The following is a 14,940-nucleotide window of genomic DNA, read 5'->3' as shown; positions in this document are numbered from 1 at the left end:
ACTAAACATTAAATCCCACCAAATGAGGGTAGACCCATCCCCACCATCGTATCCACTCACTATACTCCGCCTACTGAACGTAGCCATTGTATGGATAACTTACCCCATATCTCAATGTCTGTACTCTGACCGGTTAAACTTTTACCCCCAGTCAGGGAGATTGCAGATTATTATGTAATCCTTACTCCACCAGCTCCTAAATCGAATTTTACACCCCTTGATAATCTGTACCTTATCCCCTGACAACCAGAAACTTCTATGCTTGAACTCTGTACCGTTTCTTATTTCAACATTATCTTAATTAAAATTTCTGAGGACATCTCCATTTAAAAGAGTGAGTGTGAGAGAAGGGTGGGAGAGTCAGCCAGAATAGAGTGGGGGTGGGGTGGGATGGACACTGTCCTGGTTTGATCAGAATCTGGAAAATAAAACTTTAAAGGAAAGTAGTCCATGAGTTATTTGGAATGTGCTTTTAATCACAGAATGAAGAGACACTGCTGTTAGTTTTAATAGTTACAAAAACCTTGCATGTTCAAGAAGACAATTTTGAAAATAATAGGAGTAACCAACTTTTAGCCCTTGAAAATGTGCTGTTTAAGAAATCCACCTATCAGCATTAAATATTGAGAAGCATAGACTTGTGGTAAACAGTGCAGACCTCTATGCTGTATAAAAACGTTGTGCTTTTTAGCTGCCTCTCCCTTCTTTTCCCCAGGAATGCTGGAGGCAGCCACAGTGTAATCATGGGAAGGTGGGAGTTTGGATTTCAACATGCAAATGTCTCATTTCCGTGCAAACGACTCCTACATTAACACTTTATCAGGATCTCAAGCTGCATCTTTTATCTCTTTTTAGGAAAGTGTCTCTCAGAGGAGATTGCCCTCAATAGACCTGCAATAAAAACTGTTGCTGTCCTGCTTCTGTGCATCCTACTGTGAGGGTCCCAGTGGTCCCTTGGGAATACAAGGAGTTGTGAGAAATAACACAACTGGCCACCAGAACAATCCACTCCCTCTACCTTCCCACCAGCACCTCCCACTTCTACTTTATAGCCGCCCTTTTCTCTCCCAAAATCTCAGGTTACTTTGCTAAGAGTTCTCAGAGCTACAGTTTCTGTCCTTGTCTCTGCCTCCAGCTCCTTAAGAGACACCCAGCCCCAGCGATTGGATTGGGCAGCCCGTCTTGACACACCGCTGTGCTGAGTGCTTGAGGACGTGTTTCAACAGATGGTTGGGGTTAGTGTGTGTCATCACATTCGAGTGGGGATTAGGGAAGGGAGGCTGCCTTGCTGGAGCTGTGTGGTCTTCTGCAAGTGTGAGTTGCAAGCAAAAGAAGAGCTACTTAGCTTTTGGGAGAAGAGGGAGGATTCATTTTCAGCAGCTAAAAGAAAAGCAGTTTGTTCAGGTAAAGTAAAAGACATTTAATGCCTCTCCCCACCCCCTTCCCCTTCATGGTTTTGAACGGAATGCTAGCACAGCACACTTGTCAAAGCCAGTTGCTGCTGCCTTATCAATGCAGCTATTGTATGGCTGACAGATAACTGCGACCATAGCTTGATGCTTGGCTGTCTTCATAGAACTAACACTCTTAATGCAGTTAAGGTCACGCTTTTGAAGGTGTAGATTAGAAAATCTCGTTTGGAGCAGTGTATCTACTACTTAATGTCTCCCCCTCGCTCTCACACATGTGCTAAAAACCTTCAGTAAGTGAGAGATCGTCAGTGCTATCATAGTAGTTTCATTTCTATGTTTACATTAATGAATTAGTGAAAACTATTGGGGGGGGGGGGGGAAATCCTAGCATGGTTTTTCTGAGATTCTGACAAGATGCTTAACTGCTTTTATGCAGCGTGGACTGTCTGCCTCATTGTGAAACGAACCAAAATGTTTTGAAAGTACATTTGATATGTCTGTAAAGTTTGAAGACTCCTTTATAGAGACCTGGCTGGGCTCCTGATGATTGGAGTATAGTTAGCTTGGCTTACACATGGATTTAAAGTTAGGAAAGAAGCAGAAAACGGAGGAAGTGAAAGAATACAATGTAATACTGCGCTTGCAGCTGCAGCAGAGCAGATGGATGTAATTCATTTGCAGATCTGTTTGTGAAAGTTTTACAAGTCACTGAAAACTAAGTAGTACTGTATCACTATAACGGATCATTAAAGGCTGGCTATATTTATAGATTCTAAACAGGCTATCTGAAGTGTTAATTAAATGTAAAGAGATTTTTACCATTAGGCATGAGGAAAGGCAGAAATTTAATTAGAAATTAGTCACTGTAAGTACTTACTATCACTTTCATTTAATGACTATTAATTTCACTGATATGTGGGGAGAAAAAAAGTCACCAAATTAAATAAAAAAACAAAAAAAGTGATCACAAATTGAATTCTGGATATTTTAGAATTAATCTTCCCAGTTTATTCCTCTAGTCTTTCTTTTGACAGGTACTGAAGGCTGAAGTGGCTTATTTTAAAATAAATCCTTTTAAAAGTCTTCCCTTATGGAGTAACTAAAATGATGTGTTCCTTTTGCCACTACAACAGATCTTCCATGCAGTAACTCTCTCACACCTGTGGTGCTCATGAATAATTGGTTTCTCCCACTTGTGAAAGAAATCTAACACTGTCCTCACCATATACAGGTGAGATATTCTGTATACAATCTGTTCTGAAATAAGATCCGTTTAGTAGACTGAGCAAGGGGATTTATGGCTGGTACTTTGTGATTTTGGCACTCAACTGTGTAACGGTGCCCACAAAACCATGTTTCAAGTTGCACATATATTTTTGCCTCAAACCAAAAAAAAAAAAAAAAAGTCGAACAGACTGTTTGGACGCTTTACAGATTGTTCTCAGCTTGTATTTTCAAACAAATTCTTTAATAAAACTGTATCCTCACAGCAATTTTAAAGAGAGTATTAACTAAATCCTAATAAGACAGAATAACCTGACTGGTTTCAGAGTAACAGCCGTGTTAGTCTGTATTCGCAAAAAGAAAAGGAGTACTTGTGGCACCTTAGAGACTAACCAATTTATTTGGGCATAAGCTTTAGCTCACAAAAGCTTATGCTCAGATAAATTGGTTAGTCTCTAAGGTGCCACAAGTACTCCTTTTCTTTTTGCATAACCTGACTGGGGTTGAGTGAAGAAATTGGAGCATATTGACTTTTCACTCAGCCCAGTTTATCTTTCTAATGAGCAGTGGAAACTTTTGCAGTTTAAAAAAAAAAAATACCAAACTAGGCTTGTGTTAAGACCTCCTATACAAGGAATACTCTACTTTAACTTTAAATTTGATTTCTTCACTTTATTCTGCCTGGTTTTGGTTGATGTGAAGTTCCTTAAAACAATTTCTGTCCATGAAGATATGGCTTAGCTTGCTAACAAAGACAAGGTGCAGCAGTTTCAGGAATGTGAATTGCACTGCACATTCTGCAGTCACAGTCTAATTATAAGGCTGCCTTCTCCATGGATTTCTGTCAGATGGGCCATCAGATCTAATCTTTTAAGAAAATGTTTGGATAAATATACTTCCATCTTTTTTATTATTTTACTATGGAAAAATAGTTTGCCCAACACCATCAGAAAAGCTTATGAAGAAAGTGGGGACATTAAATCATGTTTTCCCTTCCCTTCTAATGAGTGGGCTGTTTAAAAGACAATGCCCACAGGGTAGTCCAGCTTCTTGTCAAAATGTAATCTACTGTTCCAGATGGTAAACATTCAAAGACATATTTATGGCGTCTTCCACATACCTCAGTTTGACATTTGTTTTCTTCTTGAGAGCACTTGTGCTGGGTACACATGAAGTTCTCATTAGCATCCTAACAGCTGTAAAAGTGTTCAGAGCTCACAAAGATGTCCCTCATAGTGAGATAAAAATAATCTGAAAAAAGAGCTGGACCAATACAACTGCTGTGCCCCCAACAGATCTGCCGATAGACACACAAGGTCAGAAATTCCAGAGGTACAAAAAAGATCTAAAAATTGCTGCATGAAAACTGCATTTTTTGTTGCTACTAGTTTGCTTGGTAGAATGTTGAACATCCCAGGCATGTCTGTATTACCAATTGTTCTTGTGATATGGGGAGGTTTACCCTAAATGAAATAGGATTTTTTTTTCATGTTCCTCCACAGTGAAGACAGGGTCAGATACAGACTGACTTTGTAGTTGTTTTCCCTAAGTATCTTTTTTTTTTTAACCCACTGCTGCAAGCAAAAGTCAGAGCCCAAGAACTTTGTTTTCTAGCCAGAATGTGTTTTGCTGTGGGTTGTCTTAATTATGTGTCATCTTGTTAATTGTCAGGGGCTTCCTCTTTTTAGCACTTTATAATCGAGGTGGGTGAGCTTGTTCAAGTCATAAGCAGCAGAAGTTGAAGTTTCATATTGGCATGCCTTCCTTGAGCTTTCACTGGCGTGACTCAGTTTTAGAGAGAGAAGCTTAAATATGCTTGGTGTAAACTCACATTTTTTTAAAAAGTTGGTATTTTTCCAAGTGGTGTGTAAATACTTTAAAAAAAACAAAAACAGGCTAAATAGGACAGTGTTAGTAGGAAAGGGATATTTATGGCAAGTATTGGTGTGAGAGTTATAATCACAGTTCTCACTCCAGGCAGGGACTGATAAAATCAAACTATTTAAAATGCTGTGATGCTGGGACATTATTTCCAAATGTGGAAGACATTATAAACCCACACTCATAGGAAGTTAGGCAGCTATGGAAAGAATGATTTTTGAATGATTTGCAAATTCTATTCTGACTAGATCATTTTATTACAGAGAATTATTATCTAGTATTCTGTACATTACAGAGTGCATTCAATTTTATAGTACTGTCCAAGGAGTATGACGAGTTTTAAATGTTATGTAAGGACAGGGTTTATCTTTATCCATACAAGGTTTCACCCTTGTCATGGATGTCATGAGAGTCATGGATTTCATGATTTTCCTGGCTTTTTAAAAATGTATAAAACCATGGCATTTAGGGATTTATTTGAGAGGGGAGGTAAATTGATGCGATAACAGTTGAGGACTTCACTCTGACTGCCCTGAGAGCTGCAAAATTAACAGGGAATGGGAATTCAGTGACAATTCTATGGTGAAGCAAAAAGAACAAAGGTAGTGGACTTTTCTGCTAAGGTGTTTGCCTCAATATCTCGTGGAAGTGTGTTCATGTTCAAAAATGCCTCATTAGTTTTCTTTTGAGTCTCCCCAGGTTCTTGTATTATGAGAAAGTGCCCAACTTACCATCTGTAATCCTTGAAGATTCATAACACTAAGAATATCTATCTTCACAACTAAAAGGCCTTGACAAGTGATCCTATTTACACAAATATCTGGAGTTACTCTCAATATCTGGAGTTCCCCAAAATCAGAGTGGTCATTCAAACAGCTTTGTGGGCAAGGCTTAGGCCTGCTCTACACGGGGCGTGGGGCAACTTAAGTCGGTCTAAAGTTACGCAACTTCAGCTATGAAAATAGCGTAGCTGAAGTTGATGTACTTAGAGCTACTTACCACCGTGTCTTCACTGTGGTAGGTCGACTGCTGCCGCTCCCCCATCGACTCCGCCTACACTTCTCGTTCCGGTGGAGTACCGGAGTTGACAGGAGAGCGCTCGGCGGTCAATTTATCGCGTCTTCACTAGACATGATAAATCTTCATTAGACACGATAAATCGACCCCTGCTGGATCCATTGCTCCGGAGATAAGTGTAGACGTGCCCTTAGGGAGTTTGGATAGGTCTTTCATAGATTCTGGAGTCAGAAGCGACCTAGCAATCAGCCAGTCTGACTTCCTTCATAACATAGAACATCCCCAAAACATCCAATCTTGATTTAAAATTTGCCACTGATGGGGAAACTTCCACAACCCTCGGGGTTCCCTTTATTCTTCTGTGTGCTTATTGACACGTGGTGTTTTGAGGCTCACCCCGGCAAGTAAGGGGTTCCGTCACTATCTATCTGCCTTGTAACTAGAGCCCTGTGTGGATACAAAAAGGTGTATTCACATCTGATCTGCAAAAATTGTCTGCAGATTTGCAGGGCTCTAAACTCCACAAGCCATTGTGCAGCCTCACTTCTCCCTAGAGACCTCCTGCCCTGCTACCTGCTTTCCCCCGCTACAATTCGGGGGTTGCCAGGCATCTGGCTTTTGACCAGAACAGCCAGTGAAAAGTGACCCCGGTTGGCGGCACAGTGGGGCTAAGATAAGTTCTCTGCCTGCCTTGGTTCCACGTGGCTTCCGGAAGCAACAGCGTGTGCCCACTCTGGCTCCTACGTGCACTGCCCCTGCCCCAAGCACTGGCTCCACAGCTCCCATTGGCCGGGAACCACATCCAATGGGTGCTGCAGGGGTGACACCTGCGGATAGGACAGCGTGCAGAGCCGCCTGGCTACACCTCTGCGTAGGAGCCAGTGGGGGGGGGGCATGCCACTGCTTCTGGGAGCTGCCTGAGATAAGTGCTGCCTGAAGCCTGCATCCCTCACCCCCTTCCGCACACCAACTCCCTACCCCAGTTCTGATCCCCCTACCACCCCTTGAACCCCTTGTCCCCTCAGAGTGCCCTCCTGCACCCCAAATCCCTCATCCCCAGAGCCCACACCCCCAGCCGGAGCCCTCACCTCTCCTGCCCCCACCCTTGGCCCCAGCCTGGAGCCCCCTCCTGCATCCCAACCCCTCATCCCTGGCCCCACACCGGAGCCCTTACCCCTCCTGCACCCCAACCCTCTGCCCCAGCCCAGAGCCCCCTCCCACACTCCAAACCCCTTGGCCCTGCACCCCAAACCCCTCATCCCCAGCCCCACCCCAGAGCCCACACCCCCAGCCAGAGCCCTCACCCCCTCCCGCAGCCTGCCCTGGCCCAGTGAAAATGAGTGAGTGAGAGAGGGTGGGGAAGAAAAAGCAACTGAGGGAGGGGGGATGGAGTAAGTAGCAGGCGGAGCCTCAGAGAAGAGATGGGGCAGGGGTGAGCCTAGGGGCAGGGGAGTGGGAGGGACAAGGGTGTACGGTTTTCTGCAATAAGAAAATTGGTAACCCTAACACCTGTATTCAGTTGTGGCAGCTCTAATGCATGCAGCCACTGCCACCTGCTCGTTTAAAGAACAGCCTCACCTTCAAAATGGTGCTTGGCTCACTTCCTTCTGGGAGTTGTAGTTTACCTCCTCCCTCAGAGCAAGTTGGGGACTACAACTCCCCGAATGCGCAGCGTGCTGCTGCGTGACTCACAGAGAGCTGAGCTGAAACCTACAGGCTGGGTGACAGCCGCTACGTTCGGGTGAGCGTGTGCCGCAGAGCCCTATGTGAATACAAAATTTGTATCTGCATCCGCAAAAATGGTCTGCGTATATCTGCGGATACAAAGCGCTCTACTGGGTGTCTTATAGCTGTTCAGCTTTGGTCCAGAATTCTGATTCCAACAGCCTGCCAGTAGCCCACAAGCCACACCCTGGCTTTTGCACAACCTGGTTATTTTTTGCAGGCTGACCTTAGTATCCTGCCAATCCCAAATTCGCTCCCACATCATGCTGCTGCAGGGACCAGGCCCTCTCACTGGACCCTCATAAAGAAAGTGTTACATTTGCTGCCTTTGCAGAGACAATGAAACATTCCAACCTGTCAGCTTTCCAGAAGCATACACTTTACTGAAATTACACAGTACTGATGATTTGTAATGAAATCAAAATAAAATGATTAGCAAAAGAGCATGGTTTAAGGGATAAAAAGTAAAAGAGAGAAAGGTAGAGATGGCTATGAGAAAACAAAAGTGAAAACAGACATATAAAAGTCTAAAACTTAATCTAGCAAAACACAGTTTTTGTTTAAGATGGTTTCTCTCACCCCCAGTCTCCTTTCTAGCCTTTACTGGCTAGCCTGGTCAGGATCCGTCACAGAGATCAAATTGTTTGTTTTCTTTGTCTCCTAAGGTGAAGGATAAAGATTGGAGTCTCTGTTTCTTACGTAACCCTTTTGCCAAATGGCGTTGACAGCAACAAGGGCCAGCTTCAATATCTAGGGGTTCTCTATACATACAGAACCAGCTCAATCTCCCACCCAGTAATCTGGAAAAACCTAATACTACTCCTGGGCACTTCTAAAACACAACACTTCCCCACTCCCAAGCACTGAGTCTGTGTATAACAATAAAGAACTTTTAATAAAAGGGAAAGGGAGCCAAGTGTTAATTTGGGAAAACACCACTACCATATTCAAAGGCATGAGACCATAAACAAATGCAACTCCACAGTGCATTGGGCAAGTCTTTTGCCTCAGTTTCCCACCATGTGGGGGAAAGTCCAAAGAATGACTGTCCCTTTAACACCCTTCACTGCATCTCACTCGCAGTTGGCTATCCTTGATTAGCAAAGCCCCGGAGTTCTTAAGTGTGTTCACAGGGGTTCACCTGCCACCCAAGAAGTGAGCAGGGACATCAAGCAATGTCTCTGTGGTGGCTGTGCACCTCTTCTACTGGCTGTTTGCTGCCGCCTCCGCTGCCACTGGTCACATGCTGCGGCTGCTTTACATTGCTGTTGCAGGTTGCTCACTGACATTTCTTCAGTCCCATGTTCTGAGGTTCTACTGCTTAATTCAGATCCCTAGTGACTTCACTGAGTAGCAGGGAACTTCACTGCCACAGCCTCTGCATTGTCTTTCATCTCACCATTGTTCCTACACCGCATCTAAGGCATAGCGCGTAGACCTAATCATTAGTGATTCAGATCTGGTAATCCCTGAATAGAAATAATGACTCTCAACTGAGTCTAATCAATTCTGTTATAAGCACTGGAGAGGGGAAGGTCAAATGTTGTCAAGAACTCTTTAAGCAGAGTCCACACACCCCTCATCATCACTGGGATTTGGCATCCCTACCCCCTGCTAAGTGAGTGAGGTTCAGTTGAGAGTGACCCTCTCAATCAGGACAGGCTAAGTAAGTTTTGCTGCCCTTTACTCATACAATAATGACAACTACATTTCATTACCCCTGCATTCAATGATTTGTAACCCAACACCAACCAAAAGTGATCATTTTTGCACAGCAGCTCTGTCATTCTGCGTGTAAGCGGGGGAATAGTCCCGCTATTGTGGGGAACTTTCCTGGCTTTTGCCTACCCCGGTGAAGTGGGCTAGCAAAAGGATCTGAGTCCTTGATTCCACTTCCTTTACCCAGAGGCCTCCCTGCCCTTGAGGACTTCCCTTCCACTCTCCTGTCTGGCAGAGTCCTCGTAACCCCGACAAGGTTGGGCCCAGGATTTCTGGGGGCCTTGACCCCCCAACCATGCTGTGGTCACCTAGGACAGGGGCTAGGGTGTTCCCACTCCAGGGAACTCTTTCTGCACTGGGCACTTCTCTGACCCACTGATTATTACACACAATTTAAAGCAATGCAAGTTATTTAATTAACAATTAATTTTAAAAGAATAAGGAAAAATGGGAAAGGTTAAAGGAAACACATCACCCTGCTCTGTGGCAGGGAACATCACAAACAGTGTCTCTGGAACGTCAGGGCAGTTCACAGTCTGTTCCTTGTAAGTCCCAGGCCTTCTTCTCAAGCCCTGGCGATGCTGCAGGGATGCTGTGGGTTGGACACTTGCTCTGGTGGTGGCCACACGCTCTCAGGCTCTAAGTGGTAGGACCCTTCTTCCCAGTGTCACCCCTGCCCTGTTGGGGTTACGATTCAAGCCTGACCTGCAGAGCCTCTTGGCTGAGGTATCTCCCTGTGCTGGGCCTGCTGCCCAGGGTCCCCCTCGACCTCCCCAGCTGCTCACCACACCCAGCTCCAGACTGCTCCAGCCCCAGCTCACCACTCTGTCTCAGCACTGCTGCTACTGCTGCTGCTCTGCCTCCAGCTCCCTGGGCTGCTTCTTTGGCCCCCCCTGGCTCTGGTTGCTGCAGCTCTGCTCCCAGGACAGGTCTGCTCTGCAGGCTGCTTCTGTGACTCTGCTCACAGCACTGACCTGCTTCCTGGGCTGCTTTTCTGGCCACTGCAGCTCTTCTCCCAGGGCAAGTCTGCTCTCTCTGGGCTGTGCCTCTGGCTTTGGGGCTCTGCTCCAGCACTGGGTCTGCTCCCTCTGGATCTGGCACAGCTCTGCTCCCCAGCTCAGCTTGGGCCCCCTGCTTTCTCCTTAGCTTGGCTCCACTCTGTCTGACCCAGGCAATTCCAGCTCCCACAGGGGAAGGGACCTCCCTGGCCTCCTGACTCCCTGATTAGAATCATAGAATATCAGGGTTGGAAGGGACCTCAGGAGATCATCTAGTCCAACCCCCTGCTCAAAGCAGGACCAATCCCCAGTTTTTGGCCCAGATCCCTAAATGGCCCCCTCAAGGATTGAACTCACAACCCTGGGTTTAGCAGGCCAATGCTCAAACCACTGAGCTATCCCTCCCCTCCTGCCTGCCCTGTCATTCAGGCTGACCTGAAGCACTGGCCTCTCCCCATTGTTCCTGGGGACTGTCAGTCTCAGGGCCCTGATTTCCCATAGACCCTTCCCCTTTTAGTACTGGGAGCTAGCCAACCAAAGCACCTCCCCTGAATGTTAGTAAGGGGGCAGCAGTCCCCTTACATGTTCATCAAGGCAGAGTATGTGTGGCTATGCAAACACAATCTGTTCCTGAAGTTTTTTCCACCAGCTCATCACTCGATGTCAGGGGAGAACTCATTCAAACCCTACTTACACGTATATCCCCAAAGAGATGGCTTTGTCTTACAAATCAGGAAGGCCTCCTGGGGATTCAGACTTCTGGGTCTCTCTGGGGTTCAGAAGCCTGGTTAATTCTCTATCTCTCAGTTCAGGATCACAATAACCCCCACCAGTTTAGCTCAATGGCTTTGTTTACTGTTAATATGTGTCTTGAGATAGCTTGGACAGACCTGTTTATCACCTTTCACCTAGGTTTGGCTATCTGGTCTTAAACATGTTTTAGTAACATCATACCGAGGGAATTCATAACTTCATATATATTCTTAACACGTGCATTTTATAATATAAATAATCAGCATGTTGTTAGCTTTCATATGATACCTTACAAGGCATATTTTTATAAATATTATTGCAGTAAGGTGTGAGTACAGGGGTAGCTGCGGTCACAGTGCTGAAGCTCTGAACCTTTTCAGACTTGACCATCACTAATCATTTGGTTACAGTGAAGCATTTTTGTAACAGTTGATCTTTTTACTAAGACTTCCATGACTTTCCTAAAAATGTGCCTTAGCATATTTCCAACCCTGAGCATTGCACAAATTTATCTATAACTACAAATTACATTACAAAGTCTATTTTTGTGAATATTTTAGGCCTCCTAGCAAAGATAATATTGGTGGAACCCCCAAACACATCTTGCTGCTATCTCCCTGTTTTACATTATCATGTTGTGACACTAAAAAATTGAGACACAATAATTTTCCTGAAAACTAGGTTTGCATGCTCCAAGATAGAGCTGTGTCAGCCCTATGAGAATCAGGGCTGTACTGTGGATTTAGTTGACTAGTTGCTTTTTGGACCCAAATATCAGAGGAATTATTAGAAATATCCAATTTTCCACAGAAATTTTAATTTTTTAATTGAAAAGCTGAACACCTGAAAACTGAAAAACTTCAATTCTGGTGATTCATGAGAGTTGTCATTCTGGTGCCTCACACTCCAGTTCTCTATAGGAAGGACTCCCTGGTAGGACTACATTTCCCATGATGCACCACAGTGAAACACAGCAGTTGTGTGGCTGCAGTGCATCATGGGAAGATGAAGTTCAGCTGGGGTGCCTTGCCCATGGAGAAGAATGGGAGCACTTTGGTACATGAATGGTGAGTACTTGGTTCTGGAGAATGGGCATGTAGGGGATTAGGAAGGTTACTTTCCTCAAGAACCTCCACAAAAATGGGCTAATGGTATGTTCCAATATTGTAATTTCAAAGTTTGAAGCTGATCATTATTACAGCACATGCACTGCTTTCAGTTACTTTCATTGAAAAAGAGAAAAAAGTGTTAATGAGCCTATGAACGTAAATGTCTGTAGTATTACCAATTGCAGTACTTGCACTTTTAATACAGGTCTTGTGATATTTAGTGTTGTTCTTAAAGCCCCAACTATTGGGATCAAGAGGTTACATGAGAATCTGAGCTCATTTTAAAAAAAATCTAGCCCTCATGGTTGCAGAGAAAAACTCGAAAAAATGAAGGTACTGCAACCTAAAGTTTCACAAACTGGAAGGCAAGTAAATAGAACCCAAAATATATTTTAAAAGCAATAAAAGCCTTATCACTTTTAAGCCAGTCTCATCATTTGTGAATGCTTGGGATTGGCAATACTGTATCCGCAATTTACAAATATATTTTAAAAAATGACTTTTGCCCTTTCTCATTGTGGCATTTCTGTGGCATTTCTGAAACATTACTTAATAAAACTATAGGCTTTTTAATGTTTTATTGCAACGGACAGCCAGCACACTGTAGAGCTGTGTGTAACAACAGAGCCTTGTAATGAGGATGGAGTCTCAAGCATGGACAAACATGATGACTAAGGGGATAAATGTGTGTAGTTTCATAGAAAAAATATCTGGTTTCACGGAGAGAATTGCTCCATTGTGACTCAGAATATTGAAGTGTCTGTTTACCGCTTCTATACTTTTAAATGAACTCTGAAGAGAAACTATTACAAAGAAGGAAAAGAGAAGCAGAACTATACATTGAATTGCTGCTTTGCAAAAGCACCTTTAATTATTAGAATATAATGTCTTTCAGCTGAGCATAAGGTTGAGTGTAACAGGAAGATGAATGAGGCCTTTGGGTTTTAAAGTTAGCCTGCAAGCAAGGGATGATGAGTAAATGGGGGTGAGCATTAACTTGCTCTAAATGGCTTTGAAATAGCTCTTCCCTGTTGCTTGAATCTGTCATCTTCACCTTCCACAGGATGAGCGTTCAACTTTTTATAGAATTTACTGAGACTCTGGATTTCAAAGATGAGGAGAAGAGCTGGTTAAACCGTTTTAGAGAATAATTGGAGATGAATTAAGTCACTTTTCCTACTTTCAAATTATCAATGAAAAGACTTAGTTGTTTACAAAATTAAAGCCCTGAGCCTGCAACTGGATCTACTAGTTCAGACCAGTGCACATGTTAGGAGCTTCATCCAAGTCAAAGGGACTCTACAGGGGTTTGTGATGGCCGATAATAATTGGAGTATCTAGGGCCTACTTCATTTATTCTAAATTATTTGACTGTATTACAACAAAGTATGTCTGCAACACCCACTGCTGCCACCTGATAGACTATCACCAAAGATACAGTGCTTACCTGTGCTTAATTTGTGCCAGGGCTTGACAAGGCTGAGTCCCGGCACCTCAAGACTTGGCAGTTCATAGCCCCAGCACCTCTGGGCTTGCTGCATCAGTTGTGAATGTAAAAAAAAATTGCTTGAGCCTCAGCCCCTTTTTCATTACAAATTAAGCACTGGTGCTTACTGGGTTGGGGGGGCATGGGAATGGAGGAGAAATATAAAGGGATCAAAGATCTTGCAAGTCACATATAGGGAGTTGCTGGGGTTAGGAGAAGGAAGAAATCATGGGGGGAGGGGAATATCTGACTTGGGGGAAGGAGAAGGAGAATGGAAGATGGAGAAAAAAGATGCTGAAAGGTTCAATATCATATGTTTCATGATTTAGCTGTTCTAAACCTTTTGAGGATTGCCTCCCACTAATTTGGCTGCGTGGGAGGCATGCCAGTCCAAAATTAGAGAACAGCAGTGCCATAATAAATTGAACATACAATAAATAATAAGTACAGAATGCCTCTTCACTTTCAGTTTTCCCAAGGACTGCATAACGCAAAGATGTTAGATTTCAAAGTAATCCTAGAGTGTTGATGGGTTTTTTTTAAAAAAATATTAAATATTAAATCAATCATTGAATTCCATTTTATCAGAAACTTTCCTTAATTGTTGTCATTCTCCATTATTTCTATTAAAGAGAATAGATTAGCTCTAATATATTAATTCTTTAATCTATATCTAACATAATAGATAAGAAAATATACTCTGGATTCCTATGATCTTGTTTACATTTGGAGTCAGTGTATTAACTGAGATTGTATCAATATCTGCTTGGTCACCAGAATGAGGGATTAGAGGGAGTGGATTACCATAGCTAGAGCAATAAAAATGTTCTGAAGTAAACTCAAATTCTGTTTATCTGCCAGGCATTATGCTAGTTCCTTTTATCTTAGTATCAGTAGAAAGTCAACATTCTTATCTCACTGTAACTTTGAGCCTATAGCTGGCATGCAGACTCATAGGCTAAGGCTTCCTCTACTCTGTTGCTGTGTGAATTCAGATTCCAGTTCATAGTGATACTGAAGAGTCTTGATCCCTGTCTCACTGGTACAGAGAGGCTCCTTGGGAGTGTGCCTGCAGTGGGAGAGGGGAAAGTAAAGGGAGGTGGAAGAGAAAAGTCAGAATATGTGTTCTGTGGACACCAGACTCCACAAACAAATAACAAGTAGCTTCATTCAGGAGCATGTGCAGGAGACATAATAAAATCAAACCAAAAAAACTCCCCAAAAGCCACAAAAACAAGTAAGTGTGCCTTTTAAGTTTTCCTCCAGTTTACCATCTTGCATTCCCATTGTGTCCTTCAATTCCTTCTCTTCGTATAAACAAATCTCTACCTGCATTTTGAATGTAGAGCTTGTCTGCGCCACAGCAACATGAAATACTTACAATGTGGTTGTCCCTCAATACATTTTAGAGAGTTCTATCTTGCAGTGTAAACAGAATCTAGTGGAGCAGATTATAATTTTGTGCTATATTTAAAGCTGCATTGCTGCTCGGGAACTCTGTGAGGTTCCTTTTTGGAAACCTTCTCCTGCATCCTTTCATTTGATGCACCAGGGATTCCTCCATCTGCCTCACGAGAGAAAGAGAGGTTGTGGCCTTCAAACCCTCTGAATCCCCT

General features: G+C 43.5%; 1 protein-coding gene across 5 annotated transcripts in view; it reads left to right on the top strand.

The window, feature by feature from the left end:
* The first annotated feature begins 1,078 nt into the window (after nt 1-1,078).
* Nucleotides 1,079-14,940, top strand: part of SULF1 (sulfatase 1) — a 175,609-nt gene continuing 161,747 nt past the window's right edge. For 3 of the 5 annotated variants that reach the window (XM_048840903.2, XM_048840899.2, XM_048840901.2), the window contains exon 1: nt 1,079-1,404. The gene's annotated coding sequence lies outside the window, so the exon portion shown is untranslated. Of the gene's footprint in view, nt 1,405-2,545; nt 2,644-14,940 lie in introns of all 5 variants that reach the window. The other 2 variants (XM_048840902.2, XM_075125143.1) reach the window with 2 other exon arrangements.

The sequence above is a fragment of the Caretta caretta genome, chromosome 2 (genome assembly GCF_965140235.1).
Source record: "Caretta caretta isolate rCarCar2 chromosome 2, rCarCar1.hap1, whole genome shotgun sequence".
Lineage (NCBI taxonomy): Eukaryota > Metazoa > Chordata > Testudines > Cheloniidae > Caretta > Caretta caretta.
Note: the sequence above shows the minus strand (reverse complement) of the source record. Positions and strands in the feature narration are given on the sequence as shown.